The 7228-nt window shown below is 40.7% G+C and overlaps 1 pseudogene; it reads right to left on the bottom strand.

Annotated features, from left to right (window-relative positions):
• Nucleotides 1-5432: 5432 nt before the first annotated feature.
• LOC117703193 (6-phosphogluconate dehydrogenase, decarboxylating pseudogene) lies at nt 5433-6062 on the bottom strand (annotated as a pseudogene).
• Nucleotides 6063-7228: the final 1166 nt, after the last annotated feature.

The following is a 7228-nucleotide window of genomic DNA, read 5'->3' as shown; positions in this document are numbered from 1 at the left end:
ACACCAGCAATAATGGAAGTGTTAATTAAGGATTTTTATCATGAGCCTTTGAACATGGTCCAGATAACAATCACTAGTATATGCCATTCAGATTTCTTTATCCTATTACTGAAGTGAGTTTTCTTTTCTTTCTTTTTTTTGATGATAAACTCATATTTGTTCTAGATGAAAGTTTTGAAATTTTTGAGAAAAGGCTTCTCCAACCTCCCTGTGCTTCTACACACCATTACTACCACCCCCACCTCCACCACCCCCACCTCCACCACCCCCAGCACCAGACCTCCTTAAAAGAAACAAGCAAGCAGGCAAACAAACAAACTAAAATCTCAGAAACAAAAAAAAGACTGATAGAGCCACTGTAAGAATAAGAGGAAATGGTAACGATTGAGTCAATCAAATCATAATATTCTTTCATACTTGGTGTTGAAACCTCAGACACAAAGGGAGATGGACATTTGAGGAATATCTCTTCCTTTAAATTAATCATTTTATTTGTTTACTTTTCAAGTATTATCTCCTTTCCTGGTCTCCCCTCCATGAACCTCCCCCCCATCCCATTCCCCTCCCCTTTTCCTCTAAGAGAGTGCTCATCCACCCACACATCACTCCTCTAGCATCCCCCTTCTCTATGGCATCAAGCCACCACAGGACTCCCCTTCTACTGATGAGGCAGCCTTTGGCTACATATGTAGCTCAAGCCATGGACCTGCCCATGTATACTCTTTGATTGGTGGTTTAGTCTCTGGGAGCTCTGAGGGATCTGGTTAATTGATACTATGGTGTTGTAATCTCCTTCAGTTCCTTCAACCCTTCCCCTAACTCTTCCATTGGGGTTCCTGGGCTCAGTCCAATGGTTGGCTATGAGTGCCATCTTAGTCAGATGCTGGCAGAGTCTCTCAGTCAACAGGCACACCAGGTTCCTGTCTGCAAGTACATCTTGGCATCAGCAATAGTGTCAGGGTTTGGTGTCTGCCAAATGGATCACATGGTGGTGCAATCTTTAGATGGCCTTTTCTTCAGCCTCTACTCCATTTTTGTCCCTGCATTTCTTTTAGACAGGAACAATTCTGGGTTAAAATTTTTGAGATGGATGGGTGGTCCCTTCCCTCCACAAGGGACCATGTCTAGCTACTGGAGGTTGTCTCTTCAGGTTCTATTTCCCTGCTGTTGGGTTATCTCAGCTAATGTCATCTCCATTAGGTCTTAGGAGCCTCTTGCATCCCTCGTATCTGGGACTTTCTAGTGGTTTCCCAAGTTTTCCACCCTCCACTGCTACTTATTTCTATTCATTCTCCTGGCCCTCTGGACTTATCTCTTGTTCTTCCCATACCTGGCACTGCCCCCTTTTTTCTCCACCTCCTATCTCCCACCCAAGTCACCCACCTCCCTCTGCCTCCGGTGATTATTTTGTTTCACCTTCTAAATGGGTTTGAAGCATCCACACAATGGCCTTCCTTTTTGTTAAAGTTCACATAGTCTTTGAGTTTTATCTTGGGTATTCTGAGCTTTTGGGCTAATATCCACTTATCACTGAGTACATACCACCTATGTCCTTTTGGGTCTTGGTTACTTCACTCAGGATGGTATTTTCTAGTTCCATCCATTTGCCTACAAAGTTTGTGAAGTCATCATTTTTAAAGCTGACTAGTATTTCATTGTGTATAGGCATCACATTTTCTGTATCCAATCTTCCATTGAGGGATATCTGGGTTGTTTTCAGCTTCTGGCTATTATAAATAAGGCTGCTGTGAACATAGTGGAACATGTATTATTGTTATATGTTGCAGGATCCTTTGAGTATATGCCAGGAGTTGTATAGCTAGGTCATCAAGTAGAGTCATTTCTAATTTTCTGAAGAAGTGCCAGATTGATTTCAAAAGTGTTTGTACCAGCTTGCAATCCTACCAGCAATGGAGGAGTGTTGATCTTTCTCCACATCCTTGTCAACATCTACTATCACCTGAGTTATCTTTATTCTTTCTTTTCTACCTCCATGTCAGCCCTCTAACAGTTCCTCATCCCATTCCTCTTTCCCCGTCTCCAAAAAAGATGTCCCCGCCACCCCCACCCTGCCAAGGCCTCCTCACTCTCTGGGGCCTCAAGTCTCTTTAAGGTTAGGTGCATCTTCTTTCACTGAGGCCAGATCATCTTAGCCATTCTGGTTGGTGTAAGGTAGAATCTCAGGGTTGTTTTGATTTGCATTTCCCTGACAACTAAGGAAGTTGAACATTTATTTAGATACTTCTCTGTCATTTGAGATTTCTCAGTTGAGAATCTTTTATTTAGTTCTATACCCTATTTTTAATATGGTTATTTGGTTCTCTGAAGTCTAACTTCTTGAGTTTTTTGTATATTTTAGTTATTAGCCCTCCATGAGGTATAGGGTTGGTAAAGATCTTTTCCCAATCTGTAGGTTGCTGTTTTGTCTTATTGACAGTGTCTTTTTGCCTTACAGAAGCCTTTCAGTTTCATGAGGTCCCATTTGTCAATTGTTGATGTTAGACCCTGAGCCTTTGGTGTTCTGTTCAGGAAAATTTTCCTTGTGCCAATGTTTTCAAGGCTCTTTCCCACTTTCTCTTTTATTAGAGCCAGTGTATCTGGTATTATATGGAGGTCATTGATCCACTTGGACTTGAGCTTTGTACAAGGAGATAAAAATGAATTGATTTGCATTCTTCTACATGCAGACCACCAGTTAGATCAGCACCATTTGTTGAAAATGCTGTCTTTTTTCCACTGGATGGTTTTTACTTTTTTGTCAAAGATCAAGTGACAACCATAGGTGTGTGGGTTTATTTCTTAGTCTTCAGTTGTATTCCATTGATCTACCTGTCTGTCTCTGTACCAATATCATGCGGTTTTTATCATTATTATTCTGTAGTATAACATGAGGTCAGGCATAGTGATTCCCCTAGAAGTTCTTTTATTGTTGAGAATTGTTTTCCCTATCCTGGGATTTTTGTTATTCCAGATAAAGATGAGAATAACTCTTTCTATTTCTGTGAAGAATGAGTTGGAATTTTAATGAGTATTGCATTTAATCTGTAGATTGATTTTGGTAAGATAACCATTTTTACTATGTTAATCCTGCCGATCCATGAGCATGAGCTATCTCTCCATCTTCTGATGTCTTCTTCGATTTCTTTTTTCAGAGGCTTGAAGTTCTTGTCATATAGATCTTTTACTTGTTTGCTTAGAGTCACACCAAGATATTTTATATTATTTGTGACTTTTGTGAAGGGTGTCATTTCTCTAATTTCTTTCTTTGCCCATTTATCCTTTGAGTATAGGGAGGCCACTGATTTTTTTGAGTTAATTTTGTATCCAGCCCCTTTGCTTAAGTTGTTTATCAGCTGTAGGAGTTCTCTGGTGGATTTTTTGGGGTTGCTTATGTATACTGTTATATCATCCACTAATAGTGATATCCTGACTTCCCCCTTTCCAATTTGTATCCCTTTGCTCTCCTTTTGTTGCTTAATTGATTTGGCTAGAAGTTTGAGTTCTGTACTAAATAGATGGGGGATAGTTGGCAGCCTTGTCTTGTCCCTGATTTTAGTGCAATTGCTTCAAGTCTCTCTCCACTTAGTTTGATGTTGGCTATTGGTTTTCTGTATATTGCTTTTATTATATTTATGTATGGACCTTGAATTCCTGATTTCTCTAATACTTTTATCACAAAAGTGTGTTGTACTTTGTCAAAGGATTTTTCAGCGTCTAATGGTTATCATCATGCATTTTTTTCTTGAGTTTGTTTATATAGTAGATTACATTGATAGATTTTTGTATATTGAACCATCCCTGTATCCCTGGAATGAAGCCTACTTGATCATGGTGAATGACTGTTTTGATGTGTTCCTGGATTTGGTTTGCAAGAATTTTATTGAGTATTTTTGCATATTCATAAGGAAAATTGGTCTGAAGTTCTCTTTCTTTGTTGGGTCTTTGTGTGGTTTAGGTATCAGTGTAACTGTGGCTTCATAGAATGTATTGGATAGTGTTCCTTCTGTTTCTATTTCACGAAATAGTTTGAGAAATATTTGTATTAGCTCTTCTTTGAATGTCTGATAGAATTCTGCACTAAAACCATCCGATCTTGGGCTTTTTTGGGGGCAGGGGGAATGGGAGACTTTTAATGACTGCTTCTATTTCTTTAGGGGTTACGGGCCTATTTAGATGTTTTATCTGATTCTGATTTAACCTTGGTACCTTGGTATATGTCTAGAAAACATTCATTTAACCTACATTTTCCAGATTTGTTGAGTATAGGCTTTTGTAGTAGGTTCTGATTTTTTAAATTTCTTCAGTTTCTATTGTTAGGTCTCCATTTTCATTTCTGATTTTGTTATTTTGGATAACTGTCTCTGAACCCTCTTGTTAGTCTGGCTAAAGGTTTATCTATCTTGTGGATTTTCTCAAAGAACCAGCTCCTGGTTTTGTTGATTCTTTGTATGGTTCTCTTTGTTTCTACTTGGTTGATTTCAGCCCTAAGTTTGATTATTTCCTGCCATCTAAACCTCTTGGGTGTGTTTGCTTCTTTCTGTTCTAGAGCTTTAAAATATGTTGTTAAGTTGCTAGTGTAGGATCTCTCCAATTTTTTTTATGAAGGTACTTAGTATTATGAATTTTCCTTTTAGCATTGCTTTCATTGTGTCCCATAAATTTTGGTGTGCTATGCCTTAATTTTTATTAAATTATAAAAAGGCTTTAATTTTTTTCTTTATTTCTTTCCTGACCAAGTTATCATTGAGTAGAAAGTTATTCAGTTTCCATGAGTATGTGGGCTTTCTGTTCTTATTGAAGACCAGCCTTATTCTGTGGTGATCTGACAGGATGCATGGGATTATTTCAATCTTTTTGTATCTGTTGAGGCTTGTTTTGTGTCTGATTATATGGTTAGATTTGAAGAAGGTACCCTGAGGTGCTGAGAAGGTTTATTTTTTTGTTTTAGGGTGAAATGTTCTTTAGATATCTGTTAAACTTGTTTAGTTCATAACTTTTGTTAATTTCACTGTGTCTCTGTTTAGTTATTTTTTAAAATTTGCCACATTTTATTTGGAGTCTTTAAAAAAGCCAGAGTTAAAAATGAAAAGGCTAAAGGAAAGCAAATCAATTCCCAGTAGTGAACTCAGTGCCGCTCTTTCTGCCAGGCACACCCAGAAGAGTGAAACCATATAATCTTTTACTGAGTGGCGTTCAGCAGAACCCACAGGCATGATCCACTGTCCAGGCTGTACAATCCCACACATCCACTCCCTCTGTGTGCTAAGAGCTGCAGTTTGTCTGACTCACATGGCACAGCTCAGTCAGGGAGTGGTCATGCAGTGGCACATGAGATCAGTTCCTGGGCAGAGCAAATAATCGAGGTGAAGCACATGGTGGTTCAGAAACTACAAACCTTGGTGACTCCTTCAGCAATCATGGCCAACACTTGGCTAAGAGATCTGAGCAGGAACTAGGGCAAAGAGGGGTGCTGAGTGCCACAGGGACTGTCCTGTTGCTGAGAGGGAGGGCAAAGCCAAAGGCTTACTAGGCATTGTATAAAAGGATGACACACTGCCTCCATGGCCTGTCCAGTTGGTGTGGATAAATCCTCCTGGTTTGGCTAAGAATTCATAGGTGTGAGCCCCAAAGTAATCTCGTTGAGCCGGGATGAGATTCACAGGCAGCATCTCATGTCTGTACCCATCATAGGAGAGGGCAGTAGTGAAGCAGGGCATGGGAATGCCTGCTTGTACCCCAGTGCTGATCACCCGTCGCCAAGAGTCCTGGCAGTTGTCAACTGCTGACTTAAAGAATTCATCTAGCAGTAGGTTCTGAGATTCTGAGTTTTGCTCAAACGCGTTTTTACTTTTTCTCAGGAATGCATTTCGGATGATGCAGCCCACTCTCCACATCAGGGCAATGCCGCCATAATTGAGGGTCCAGCCAAACTCAGTGGCTGCTTGTCTGAGCAGCATAAAGTCTTGTGCTTAGGAGATGATCTTGGAAGCATAGAGGGCCTTATGGATATCCTCCAGGAATGACTTCTTACTGCCTTCTGGCTGGAACATCTTGGGACCACAGGAACATCACACACACTGTCTTATACCTAGAGAAGGAAATGGGAGGAGGTGGCAGACCTCATCTAAAAATGTCAGTTTCCCCCCCAAAAAATACAATTTTAAATGAAAGATAGCAGAGTCTTATAAGAAACAATTGCTTATAAGAATAAATTGCCAGAAATGAATGATTACAAGAAAAAAGAGATATAGAAAGTTAGCCTTCCTTGTAGCAGGTCTGTGAATTCTGAACATTAATTTAGTAGCCATGTTTCTGTTCAAGTGCATCATCCTTCCACCCAAATCTTTCAAGTGGTATGTCTCACTTTAGAGGCAACACTGGGTTCTGGGTTGGTTACTCATCTGCTTTGCTCTGTTTCCATGAGAAGGGAATAGTAATCATCATTTTTTAGTTGGATATTTTATCTACATTTCAGATGTAATCCCCTTTCCCTCCCACCCAGGAACTCCCTATCCTGTCCCCCTCCTCCTGCTTCTATGAGGATATGCCTGCACCCACCCTCCCAATCCCACCTCGCCACCCATGATTTCCCCCACACTGGGGCTTCCAGCCTTCACTGGACCAAGGACTTCCTCACCTACCTATGCCTGACACTATCATCCCCCTTACATATACAGCTGGAGCCATGGGACCCTCTCTATGTGCTCCCAGGCTGGTGGTTTAGACCCTGGGAGCTCTGGTTATTGCTCTTCTTATGGGACCACAAACCCCTTCAGCTCCTTCCATCTTCTCTCTCACTCCTCCATCGGGAACCCCATGATCAGTTCAATGGTTAGCTGTAAGCATCTGCCTCTGTATAGCTCAGTCTCTGGCAGACCTCTAAAAAGACAGCTATATCGAGCTCATGTCAGCATGCACTTCCTGGCATCCTCATCAGTGTCTACCTTTGATGAATGCACAAGGGATGGATACCCAGGTGGAGCAGTCTCTGGATGGCCCCTCCTTCAGTTTTTGTCCCACGAATTGTCTCTATATTTGCTACCATGAGTATTTTGTTATCCCTTCTAAGAAGGGCCAAAGCACCCACCTTTTGGTCTTCCTTGTTCATGAGCTTTATGTAGTCTGTGAGTTGTATCTTGCATATTGCTAGCTTTTGAGCTAATATCCAATTATCAGTGATTGCATACCATGTGTGTTCTTTTGTGATTGGGTAACCTTACTCAGAATA

The sequence above is a fragment of the Arvicanthis niloticus genome, chromosome 2, assembly GCF_011762505.2.
Source record: "Arvicanthis niloticus isolate mArvNil1 chromosome 2, mArvNil1.pat.X, whole genome shotgun sequence".
NCBI classification, from domain to species: domain Eukaryota; kingdom Metazoa; phylum Chordata; class Mammalia; order Rodentia; family Muridae; genus Arvicanthis; species Arvicanthis niloticus.
This window is presented reverse-complemented; position numbering and strand designations above follow the sequence as displayed.